This window comes from Jaculus jaculus, chromosome 2 (assembly GCF_020740685.1).
Source record: "Jaculus jaculus isolate mJacJac1 chromosome 2, mJacJac1.mat.Y.cur, whole genome shotgun sequence".
Lineage (NCBI taxonomy): Eukaryota > Metazoa > Chordata > Mammalia > Rodentia > Dipodidae > Jaculus > Jaculus jaculus.
In genome coordinates this window covers 153,247,769-153,261,304 of record NC_059103.1, presented here as the reverse complement: position 1 = coordinate 153,261,304, position 13,536 = coordinate 153,247,769, and the positions used below count along the sequence as shown (strand labels likewise).

The following is a 13,536-nucleotide window of genomic DNA, read 5'->3' as shown; positions in this document are numbered from 1 at the left end:
CATATAATCAGATATTTTACAAGTACTTGGCCTCAGATGAATGGCCATAGTATAGTCCAGATGCTTACTTGCTTACTTTACCCTCTGGGTGGGTGACAAGGAACTATGAAGGAGGCCATTATGCTTTTCTGGAAACAACTGGAATTAAATCTACGTATTGCCTTTGGTAAGACTGCCATTTTGGCAATGTTAATTCTGTCCATTCAGGGTCATTGAGGTCTTTCCATTTTCTCAAGTCATCTTCAACTTCTTTCATCAGTGGTTTTATGTTTTCATTGTATAGATCTTTTACATCCTTTGTTAATGTTATTCCAAGGTACTTTGTTGTTATTACTGAAAATAGGACAATATCACTTATTTCTTTCTCTGTATCTTTATCTTTTACATATAGAAAAGCTATTGATTTTTGTGCATTGATTTTGTATCCTGGTATTTTGCTGAAGGAATTAATCACCTTTAAGAGTTTTGAGATGGAGGTTCTCAGTCTCTTTTGTATAGAAACATGTCATCTGCAAATAGGGCTAACTTAACTTCTTCCTTTCCAATTTGTATCCTTTTATTTCTTTCTCCTCTCTTACTGCTTGAGCTAGGGCTCCCAGTACTATGTTGAAGAGCAGAGGTGAGAGTGCACACCCCTGCCTTGTTCCTGATCTCAATAGGAATTGCTTCATTCTCTCCCCATTAAGTATTATTTGGGTTCTAGAAGCTTTATGTATAGCCTTTATTATGTTGAGATATAAACTCCCCATGCCTATTCTTTCCATTGTCTTGATCATGAAGTGATGTTGTATTTTGCCAAAGGCCTTTTTTACATCTATCAAAATGATGATTTCGTGTTTAAGGTTATTTATGTGGCATATTACATTGACACATTTCCATATGGTGAACCAGCTCTGCGTTCCTGGTATGAAGCCTATTTGATCCAGGTGGGCAATGCTTTTGATGTGTTATTGCATTCCATTTGGGAGGATTTTGTTCAGGATCTTTGCATCTAAGTTCATCAGGGAAATAGGCCTATAGTTTTCTTTACTTGTGGAATCTCTGCCTACTTTTGGTATTATGGTGATACCAACTTCATAGAAGGAGTTGGAGAGCTTTCCCTTTTCTATGATTGTATGGTGTGTCAGGGCCTTTAGCCACTGCAAATGAACTCCAGATGTGTATGCCCCTTTGTGCATCTGGCTAACCTGGGTCCTGGGGAATCAACTCTTGAACTGGGGTCCTTAGGCTTCACAGATAAGTGCTTAACCAAAGGTTTGATAGAATTCATCTGAGAAGTCATCTGGTCTTAGACTCTTCTTTTGGGGAGGTTTTTGATTACCTTTTTAATCTCGATGGGTGTAACAGTTTTGTTTAGGAGATTAATCTGCTCTGAATTTAGCTTTGGTAGGTTTTATGCATCTAGGAATTCAACCATCTCCTCCATATTATCCAGTTTTGAGTAGTAGAGGTTTTTGAAATAAGACCTGGTGATTCTCCCAATTTCACGTATGTCTGTTATGCTCACTCCTTTTTCATTTCTAATTTTGTTCTTTTGAAGCGCCTTTTTTTTTTTTTTTTTGGCTTGGTCAAATTAGCTAGGGGTTTTTCAACCTTGTTTATTTTTTTTCAAAAAGCCAGCTCTTTGTTTCGTCAATTCTCTTAATTGTTTTCTTAGCTTCCAATTCATTAATTTCTGCTCTGATCTTAATTATTTCTTTCCTTCTTGAGCTTGAGAGTATGTGCTTCAGATTCTTCACATATCCTCTTAACTGCACATTAAGGAAAATCCACCAGGCAAACACTTTTAGTAGTATAGACTGGTAGTTATTGTGTTTTAATATTCATCAGTATCACTTGGGAGTTTTACTAAATTGGATACTGCTTAACTTATTCACAGAGTATTTGATTTAACAGAATATTGGTGAGTCCTGGGAATTCTGATTAGCTTTTGAATAATGAAGATTTTCTATCCCCAGGAATACACATTTGAAGTCACTATCTAAGCAAGTTGGGCATGATGGAGTACAACTTTAATCCCAGCTCTTGGGAGGAAGAGGTAGAAAGATTGCCATCAGTCACAGTGGCTGGAGGCCCTGGCATACCCATGCTCCCTCTGTCTTTCTTTCCATTTCATAAGTAATTTAAATTAAAAAAGAGAGCATAAAAAATGCTAAAGCCTCAGGCCATGTGTTACCTGCCAAATAAAGACCAGTAGGGGAGGTGTGGTGTATGTTCACATGTTTAGTACTGAATATAATTTTGAACTTAATAAGGAAAATGTGTTAGTTTATACAGTGGGAAATAAAAACCTGCAAAACAAAGATGCAGGTATGATCCAAGATGAGACATGGTTTTCAATTTCAGAAGTAGACCTAGAATCCTGCTTTACTGATTTTATAGAAGTTTCTTTCTGCTCCATTTTAATATTGAAATCACTGCAAAGTGCAATTCAAGAGATTTTAGCAAGTAGCCATTGTTAGTTGGAAATAGTTCTTAACTTAAAATATAAATTTGTTGAGAGTAATATATCTAGCTTCAATGACAAGTATGATGTGAAAAATCATAACTATTAGAAACTATTTATAATCCATTAGTTAATCAAAGTTGATTTTGAAAAGGAACATTCTATCGTTCTCTTATCTGTAAGTGTAAGAGCAAGACTGTCTGTAACTGTTGATGCTATTCCAATAACATCTGTCAAACAGATTACTTGAAAATGTCTTTGAAACATTTTTTTAAGTGAATGAGTATAGAGTATACTTATAATCTCATGAATTTTTCTTTTATTTTTGTTCTGCTATTTTCATATGTACACGAGACATCAAATTAGTATAACTTATTACTTATTGTCCAAGGCTGAACTATTGCAAAAATCCAGTGGTCAGGCTATAATCAGGAACAAACAACTTTAATTGCTATCTAATTTCATTTGGGTTCCTATAAGAAAACACTATACACTGAATATAGCTTATAAATAACCAGTTTATTTTTGATACTTTGGTGGGCTAGGAATATCATGTTCAAGGTCAGAGGCATGTACCATACCTTGTAGCTGTGCCTATCATGTGGGAGAGGTGGAGCTGCTGTGTTAAGGGTGTCTATAGTCAGTTCTATGCTGCTGGGATATACCTCCAGAACAGATACAATTTATGGGAGGAACGGAATTTATTTAAGAGTTACAGACAAAGTAGAATTTATATAATGGCAGGAGATGCTGCCCCACCCCACACCAAATCCTCACGGAGAGAAAAACTAGGACTAGCACCACAAGCAAGTAGACTGGAGGAACTCTAGGAAGAGCTCAAGCACTCTGGAATTCCACCTTACGCTGGAATTCCAGATCTTCCCCAAAGAACACATTAGGGATAGACCTCAGGTTCTGCCCATAAGGACATCTCTTCCAGCCAAGCCACTGGAAATCAAAGTTATGAACTTTAATAAACCTCTGAGTCTGTTTGATGACATAATTTCAAACTACCATGAATATCATTTAGCTGTGCCTACCATGTGAGAGAGGCAGGACTGTCGTGTGAGGGGCAGTAATTCTATTTATGACAACTCTATCATTGTCATCTAATCACCTCCTGACACTATCACTTTAGATATTAGGCTTTAAAATATTAATTTTGGGTAGAGGGAATACACATATGCAGAATATAAGGACCCTTATTTTTTTGCCTAGAAAAATCACTGAACCTAAAAGGGTTCTGGTAATTAAGTGATAGTTTCACAGTGCAATGTCAACATGCTTAAACTGTCAAGTTGTCAAGACCACAGTGGTTGAAGAGGCAGTATTACCAACACCCTCCAGTATAGTTATGATGACATTTAGCAATATGGTTTAGAAAATTAATTAGACTGAAATTGGTCAGATTATGTTGAATGCCTATGAATAATGCTAAAGCTTATATTAATCATTCGCTCAATTTATCTAATATTGTTTCTGAAGTGACAAGTTTGTTATAAAATGGCAGAATATATCTTGGAATATTTACATTTTATGAATTTCTTGCTGTTATCATTTAATGAATACATCAATTCATGTAGTTCTTTTGTGTGCCACAAAATAACTATGCCCAAAAGTATTGTGGAAATGTACCAGCTCTATAGTATTTGATATTCAGACTGCAGAAGACTAGGCACAGATGAGAACAGTTTCCCCTACTAAATGCCAATCAGACATAATTTTATAGATATCCAGTTATTTATTGACATGGAAGTTTTGGATTTAGAATATATGCTTTAATAAAAGACTTAAAATATTATATTTAATTATTTGCAAGGGAAGAGAGTGGGGGAGAGAAACAGAAAGAGAAAGAGACAGAGAGAGAGAGAGAGAGAGAGTATGGACACTCCACTTCAGCTAGCCACTGCAAAGGAACTCCAGGTACATGAACCACCTTGTGCATCTGGCTTAGCATGTGAATCAAAGCCAGATCATTTGGCATTTCAGGCAAGTACCATAACCACTGAGACATCTCTTTAGTCCAGAAGATACGCTTTCTGTGTATTTGCAGATCAATTTTACTGAAAAAAAACCAACCAACTTCTGTAGCATTTAAGAGTTTCACAGGTCCCATTGCATCTCATAAGCACAGAAATTTTCAGTTCCTATATCTCAATCATCTCCAAAGGGAAATATGAATACTTTTAGATCAGAAAAGCAATGGATAAGATCTAAACGTTCAACCTTTCTTGTCAAAGAGAAATTGGCTCAAAGGAAACAGGCATTATGACTATAAAAGAACTGGCAGATCAGAAAAGATGATTCAAGCCAGAAAGTGAGAGCAAATTAAAAGAAAGCAAGACCTTGTGGGAAAATATGGACCCTGGGTCACTGTTAGAATAATAACTTCATGAATACAGTGGCCTTTATTTTGTTCACTTGGTTGTGTAACTTCAGGACCTGTAAAGGTGTCTTTCATGTCATACACAGCCAATAAAGAGAAATAAATGGGCTGAAGTGATGGTTCAGTGGCAAAGTACTTGCTGTGCAAGCATACATATCCAAATTTAGATTTTCAGCACCCCTGCAAATATGAGGTGGACAAAGGAACAGCCTATAATCCCAGCACTCCAGAATTGAGACAGGGGATTGCAGATCAAGCTGGTTAGGTACACCATAATACAATGCTCAGTGAGAAGGTGCAGAGTGATTAAAGAAGTTAATCTCTGACTTTCATATTCAACACACACACACACACACACACACACTCACTCACATAAGCACACATGTACTCATTCACACACAACATACTCATACATCCAAAAGTTATTCATGTCTTAAATGAATAAAAATAACATGAGAAGAAGAGACATAAGGTATATACATCATATATATATATATATATATATATATATATATATATATATATATATATATAATTTTTTTATTTTCAATTTTTTTGAAAGTGACAGACAGAGAGAGAAAGAGGCAGATAGAGAGAGACAGAGAATGGGCTCACTGGGGCTTCCAGCCACTGCAAATAAACTCCAGACACTTGTGCCCCCTTGTGCATCTGGCTAATGTGGGTCCTGGGGAATCGAGCCTCAAACCAGGGTCCTTAAGCTTCACAGACAAGCGCATAACTGCTAAGCCATCTCTCCAGCACCAAATATGATGTATATTTTATATGTGATTAAAACACTTGGTTGTTAATATTTTTCTTTTTAATGAAATTCTGTTCTCTATTTTTATGTTTGTTATATGTTGTTAACCTCATTTTATTTGTAAAAAAATGTAATGTAATTTTTGTTGGAACTGAGGATTGTGCAGTTAATATTTCACCTGAATTTGGGCTCAAGTTATTACTGGATAAATGAACCCCACAACTTTAATCTACCTTAATGAAATTCCATTTGAGGTGAACAATTTTTAAAGATGAAACTCATACTGAAAACTTTCACTTAAGGTCATAATGTGTAACACAAACCAAAATAAGCACATCTTTATTAATGAAAGAGATAGAGATAAAGGAAACCCAATTAAAAATTAAACAAATGGGCACAGGTTTGTCAATGAAAGAAAAAAGTGTTAACACATTTAAAATTTTAAAGTATGGAGTCAGAGAGATAGCTACGTAGTTAAGATGCTTGTCTGTGAAACCTTATGACCTATGTTTGATTCCCCAGTACCCACCTAAGGGGATGTTAAAAGTGGTCACATGTGTCTGAAGCTATTTTGTAGTGGCTAGAGGCCTCAATGCACCCATTCTCTATTTGTAATAAATAAACTATAAAAATAAAAGTTTCATTGATTTCTAAAATATAGCTATGAGAATCATAGACATTGTCATTGTTGCTATTCATCAGCTATTTAAATGGAAGCTATGCTGAGAATTTGCAGAAGAGCTTGTGACATTAACACACATTTAACACTTCAACTTTTATCTTCAAAACCAAACAAAGAACAAAAGAGTACTGTAAAAAGGCAAGAATGTCATTTGAGTGCTACACATTTGAAGAAGTTTCTACTAGATACTGTGAGGATTTGATTGACTTAACAGAAGTCTTTTCTAATGTGGTAACTAAACTGCAGGTAGCCATATACTTACTGATAAGGGAACAGCAAGAAAGGAATTTGAGTCAACTTCCAGAAACTCTTTTCTGAGGTCTAAATGAATTAACATTTTTATTGTTTTCACTATCTAAATCCTCTGAAGTAGGTATTATTATGAAAAGAACAGAAAACTTGGTGACTTTTACCATGAGCTCACATTCCTACTAATTATCAGAGGCGAGATTAAGCCCTGGGTAATCAGAAGTAATGCCAACACTGTGAGCCACACACTGTTTCTCCCCATACTCTAATGGTTAAAGAAATTGGGATACATTGAGGTACTTTGATTCTAAATAATCATCAAAGGATAGTTTGGAAAAAAAAAAATGTTTAGAGGTGTTAAAGTGACTCAGAATTCATTAGTAAAGTAGAATAAAACCTAAATTGTTATTAATGAATGCATACATGTAAAATGTTCTTGGTTATAGATGTTAAGAATTTTGCATATCTTTTGAAGAAGCTCACAGGCAGTTTCTTCTCCACACTATTTTATATGTGAGAAAAATCTCACTATTGGTTTTGCACATGAAATAAATCTATCTGTATGTATAATATTTAGTCACATGTTTTATTGTTTCAACATAATAAAGGCTGTCTTTCAGAAGTGTGCTTGTGGTAGTGAAGCACATGGAGACATATAGAACTGCTGTAATATGAGAACAATTTTGCAGGCACAAAAAAAAATCTCAGACATAGTATTGTAAAATGTAAGTGCAAGTACGTCTTCTACAACTATAGGCTAAACAAATATAGTATAGATACTAGAGGAGAAGGGGAATCAGGAAACAGGCACATACATTCTAGTAGAATGATCTATAGAATTTGTTAAATCAAAATACAAATTATAATCATTGTACATGAACAACTGATTATTATTGTATGTAAAAAAAAAATTCTCCCACTAAGTCAAGTAGCAAGCACTACCAGATTGCAAGTACAAAAGGAATCAATTAAAATTAGTAATATAATGCTTAAAACAATTTGGTTAATATTGAATGAGAAACAACTATAACAGTAGGATAAATATTGGTATATAATTTTGTGAACTAGGTAACTGAAACTTTTAAAAGCCATGACTTCAGTGTAGTGTTGGGGGACATCATATAATTTCTTTTAGGACATAGAATTTTATGATACCATTGCCATTTGGGTCCAGTTTTGTGTCTGTCCTTCCACCCTTACCCTTCTCTTCCATCCCACCCTCCGAATTATCCAGTCCTAGAGATTCTTATTAGGTATGTCAGCATCTTGGGCAGATTCAGGTTAGGAGCCATAAATGAGTGAGAACATGCGACAACTATCTTTTCTGGGATTGGGTGAGTTCACCTAGAATGATCTGTTCCAAGTTTGACCATTTTTCTTCAAATGTCATTGTTTCATTTTTCCTTACTGTGTAGAAACCCATCCTGTAGATATACCGCATCTTCATTATCCTTTCGTCTGATGGTGGACATGTGAGTTGATTCTATCTCTAGCTATTATGAATAAGCAGCTATAAATATGATTGAGCCAACCTCTCTGAACTGAAGCATGGGACTTTTAGGGTAAATGCCCTATAAGGAAATAAATGGATCTGTTTGTAACTCTATAGTCAACTTCTTGAGGAGTTTCCATATTGCTTTCCATAGTGGTTGTACCATTTTACATTCTCACCAATAGTGAATGAGGGTTTCTATTTCTCCACATCCTTGCCAGCATGTTTTCATTAGATTTTTTTTTTTTAATGTTTACTGTCCTTATTGGGATAAGGTGGAATCTCATAGTTGCTTTAATTTGCAATTCCCTGATGATTAGGGATGAACATTTTCTTAAGTGTATGTTTACCATTTGTATTTATTCCTCTGAGAACTCCCTGTTCAGTTCTTTGACCCATTTTCTGAGTGGGTTGTTTGATTTTTTTATTGCTTACATTTTTGAAATGGTTAAGATTTAGAGACTACAAGGTCTGCAACATGATTGAATGTATCACAGGTTTCTGGGGATGAGGTGGGTGTCTATGTCACAGTGGCTTGGTGTCAGAAGTAGTGGCAAGCACTACCATCTGGGAGTGCACTTGAGCTTCCATTAAGACCTGAAAGCAGGGCTGGAGAGGTGGCTTAGCAGCTAAGCACTAGCCTGAATAGCCAAGGGACACAGGTTGATTCCCCAGGATCCATGTAGGCCAGATGCACAGGGCAGGGCATACATCTGGAGTTAGTTTGTAGTGATTGGAGCCCCTGGCATGTCCATTCTCTCTCAGTATCTGTCTATTTCTCTGTTTCTTCTCTCTCTTTCTTTCTCAAATAAAATAAAATAAATATATAAAAGCAACTCAGACCATCTTGAATATGACTCAACACAGAGTGCTAAGGCACTTGGATTACTGCAAAAAAAAAAAAAAAAAAAATCAAGCTCTAGAGAATGTTAGCATCACTCCAGGTGCCATATTATCCTGAAAATACTATCTGTAAGATACAGTGTATCTTAGGATGCTTGCAAGAAAACAAAAAAGAAAGAAAACCTACAGCTCCACCAACAGCCATGATCCAGCAAGGAGACTAGCAAAGTACCTAAGACAAGAAGAGAAAAACTTAACAAAACCAGGGGATTAGAGAATAGAAGAATGAGATCCATGTGAAATGAAAGCAGGACAAGGAATCTGGGGAAGGAAGGGGCAGGTGGAAACTAAACTGAACATTAACTTTGTATCCTTAGTAAAATAAGAAAAAAAATTGAAAAACTTAATTTTTAAAAATCAAAATATTAAAAATAAGAGAAAGATAAGAGTCTATGGAGAATGCTCGGGAGGAACACAGAGGAAGAAGTGTCTGTGAATTGTCCCGCCGGCTGTCAGAAGGATCTGTAGGGCTCAGTGGTTTTAGCAAAATTGTTGACTTGTTAATTAAGAGATACTATTTCAAAAATAATGCAAAGACCATCCAAGAAGGATAAATGACTTCAACCTCTTGCACCCACAAGCACGTGCGCACACACACACACACACACACACATGCCTACAGACATGTGAACACACATGTGTTGAACACACAAACGTATGTCACAAGAAAAAAAGAAAAGTTACTTGATTAAAAAAAAACACTTTAATTCTCTGGAACTTAGTAAAAAGTAAATGATATTTAAATACATATTGATGCTTAAAAAAATATTTCACTCTAATTCCCTACTAATCCTGTTTTAAAAACATCTTTGGTGGTGTACAAGAACTCTGTGGAAATGAACTTGAAAGACTGTTGAATATCCTATACACTTGTGTTTCCCCTCTCATAACCCATCACATTAGATGGCAGCTTTACTAGCCTCAGAAAGTTGAGAGAAAATCTATTATTTTTTTCTGGTTTATTCATCCTTTTTAATTTCTTTATTTAGTTAATTTACTTTTTATTAATTAGTTTTGTACTCAGTGAATATAATCAGGTTTATATCATTGTTAGCCTCCTCCATGTCCTGCCCCCTCCTCTGGACCTTCGTTGTTGAGGTATATGGGTCATGCATTGTGGAGTTAGTCCACAGTTATGGGCAGGAGGAAATGTTTCTGCATATCATGACTCAGCGTGTGGCTCTGACATTCTTTGCCCCCTCTTCCGCAAAATTTCCCCAAGCCATGTTGAGTTCATTTTGGGTCAGCTTCAGTGATCAGGTGTTGGGAGCCTCTGTGTCTCTGGATATCTGGTTTAGTAGGAGTTGATTGCTCTCTGTGTTGGTCTCCTTCACCCTTGTGCTGGTACCAGGTTCACTGAGAAAACAACACCCTTGCTTGTTACACCAATTACTCTTAGTTTCAGCTGGGGCCCTTTTGAGGTATGATGGGGTGGTTCTCTGTTTAAGATCTGCATCTATCTGAAAAAGAAAAGCAGATTCTCCAAAGGAGAGTAAAGTTAGCACCAGATAAATGGAATAACCCTTATTTTGTACTTTTAGTAGGTGTAGGCCCTCTTGCAGGCTACGATGGGTGGTGCCTTGACAATGGAGAGGCGGTTCATGAGTGTCTGTGGCTATGCCACCCTATACGCCCAATCTCGTCTATGCTTTTATTGTTTTTTAACCTATGGGTGTAGCATGTGTGATGTTGTGCTATGTGTGGTGTATGCACAAATAGTGTATTCGTGTGTTTTTGCAGATTTTACACCCCATGCGCATGTGTTCAGAGGCCACAGGAGAACATCAGATGTCCTCCTCTATGGTACTTCCGCATCTGCATTGTCTCCTGGAGACAATGACTATCACTGACTTTGGAGCTACTGTATTTGGTCAGTTTGGCTGTCCCTCTAGCTCCCTTCCCTCCACAGGACTGTGATAACAGGAACGTTTGGCCATATTTGTCTGTTAACATGGGTGTTGGGATACAACCAAGGCCATCTCAGGCTGTCTCAGACTCTCATTCTTGTGTACCAAGTATCCTTACCACTGAGACATCTATCCAGAACCCATTAATTCTTTTTCTGGGTTTGTGGTAATGAGCATTGGCCATAATGTCTCCCCAGTGACAGAAACATGGTCTTTCATAGTGATATAACCCTAATTTGGTTCTTGTTTTGTATTGTATTTATTTTCAGTGTTTAAGATTCAGTTGTCAGGCTGACCTTGAACTCATTCTGCAACCCAAACCTTTAACATGTTAGTCTTCCTGAGTACAACAGACTGTAGGCTTATACCACTAGTCCAGGTTTGACCATTATTTTTAAAATGTACAGGTGTGACTTCTAAAAGGAAATGCTCAAAAATAATACAAAGAATATTTGTTTAAAATATCTATTCAGACCTATCAGTAGTAATACATAAAAGATAGACACATCTCATAGTTTGACCTTGTCACTTTACTAAACAAAGAAATAAATGAACAAATACAAAACAAAACCTTATCTCCGTGAGAGGTAAACAAATTGGTTTTATAACCACATAAGATATGTAATATATGCAGGTTTCAAAGAAATGTTAGTATATAATCTAAAATCTAGGAGAAGGTTTTGTAGTTTTATTTATTTTTTTTTAATTTAATTGCAAGCACAGAGAAGGAGGAGGGAGAGGGTGAGAGAGATCGAAAATGAGAAAGGACACACCAGAGTCCCTTTGCACTGCAAATGAACTCAAGACACAGGTGCCACTTAATGCAACTGGCTTTACCTTGGTACTGAGTAATTGAAGCTGGGCTGTCAGGCTTTGTAAGAAAGTGACTTTAACTGCTTAGCAATCTCCCCAGACCTAGGAGAAAAATTTCTGTGTAATACATTTCTGAATGATTTTACATGCTAGGTTTCATGGACAATAGACAAATATTTCAAAACAGTGCTATAAAAATGATCATAAACATTGTTAAAGATTTCTTAGGTATGGAACAGTGACAAAGATGAAATGAAAAATAAACAAATGGAATTTTTACAAGGACTCACCTTGGATTGACATAAAAATATCAGTGAACCTGAACTTAAAGAAATAGAATGACCTAATATGGGAATTAGATATACAGATAGCTTGTGCACAGTTGTCAGAGGAATCAGCAGGTGTGCACAAGGAATTGGAGCAGAAGAAAGGAAAGAAGGGGAAAATTCTTGTAGAAATAATGTCTAGAGATGTGCAACTATTGATTAAAAGAGATATACACATCAAGAATTAAATATTCCTATTAGGTGGTCCATTGTTGAAGACTAAAGATGAACAGAATGTGCTGATAGGAGTTAGATAAAAGATGGACACACTCTGTATATAAGAACATCAGTACAATTAATGGTATACTTCTTTAAATAAAACACAGGTCAGAAACAGTGCAGCAATATGCATAAAATGCTGATGGAGCAAAAAAGAAAGTGCTAAACATATAGAGAGTGTCAGATAAATCAATATATTACATTATTTTCTCCACAAAAACTAAATTTGGGGTCCCAACATGGTGACCTCCTGGACCTTGGGGCCTGATTCTCTGGAGGGCAGGGCTGACCATCTGCTCCATGTCCTGTGGCTGGCTATTCAGGGTCACCAAGGGCTCATGGGGGTTTACAGTCAGCCCTAGGGCCCCCGGGGTGTGATGACCTCAAGATGGGACAATACACTTTTAAAGATCCTAAAAGAAATGATGCTGTGCAAGAACCAGTTAATTGTACAAAGTACAAAGCTCATGGTCCATGTTTTCCAGCACCCAGCATAACTTGTAATAATTTCAGTGGTAATGTAACACATTTTACTGGAAATGAAGTTGGTTTTCACAAGCCACTATCCTACTGAAATGTAAATGGCTATTCATACAAAGTGGCAATTGCATAGCTCCCTTTCTGGGATGGTTGGGAGAAGATCGATTTTACCTTGGATACCTTGCGTTAGGCTTGTTAAAGTTTTCACTGTAGTATTTTGTGGATTTAAGAGCCTAATTGATTTGGTTCTGCTTTCAGTACAGATTGTTGGGCCTTCAGATGGAACTAGTTGCATTATGAATTATTATGGAACCAGATTTACAAGACTGAGTATAACTACTGAAACTTTTTGATAAACACAAATATGTCCATAGCTATTCAACAATAGAAACAGCTTTGAACCTCCATGTTTTCAGTAGAAAGCTCCAGGAAGTGGGTTTCCAGATTCTCTTTCTTCACCTTCACAGACCACCCCATGGGTTCTGTATGATTCATTATTATGGGTTCTCATTTTCAACACTGACTTTGTTGAAGTAAAATATTGCTAGAATTATTTAGTAAGACTTTCTTTAAAGCAGAGAGAACTACTCTTCTGAGGCAATTGTCTCTATAAGACAGAGAGCTTATCACTCTGATACTGTCTAATGTCTTGTACATAAGCCAGTTGCCACTAGTTTTCATTTGTGAAAAACATAAATATAACTTATTCACAAAATGACTAAATTCTTTGTAACTGTGAAATTAAGACATTTTCTTTTAAAGTGCAGGCTGAAAGAATTCAGAGGTAATGTATCTCCTTGTAAGAAATGCTAGAAAAGGTACTGGAAATGAAAAATGGCTCAAATCCAAAAGGAAATATATAGATCATGAGAA

At 36.2% G+C, this 13,536-nt stretch overlaps 1 pseudogene; it reads left to right on the top strand.

Moving 5' to 3' along the window:
• The window catches only part of LOC101601617, a 32,604-nt pseudogene extending 19,567 nt beyond the window's left edge, over window positions 1-13,037 (top strand).
• The last annotated feature ends 499 nt before the right edge of the window (window positions 13,038-13,536 follow it).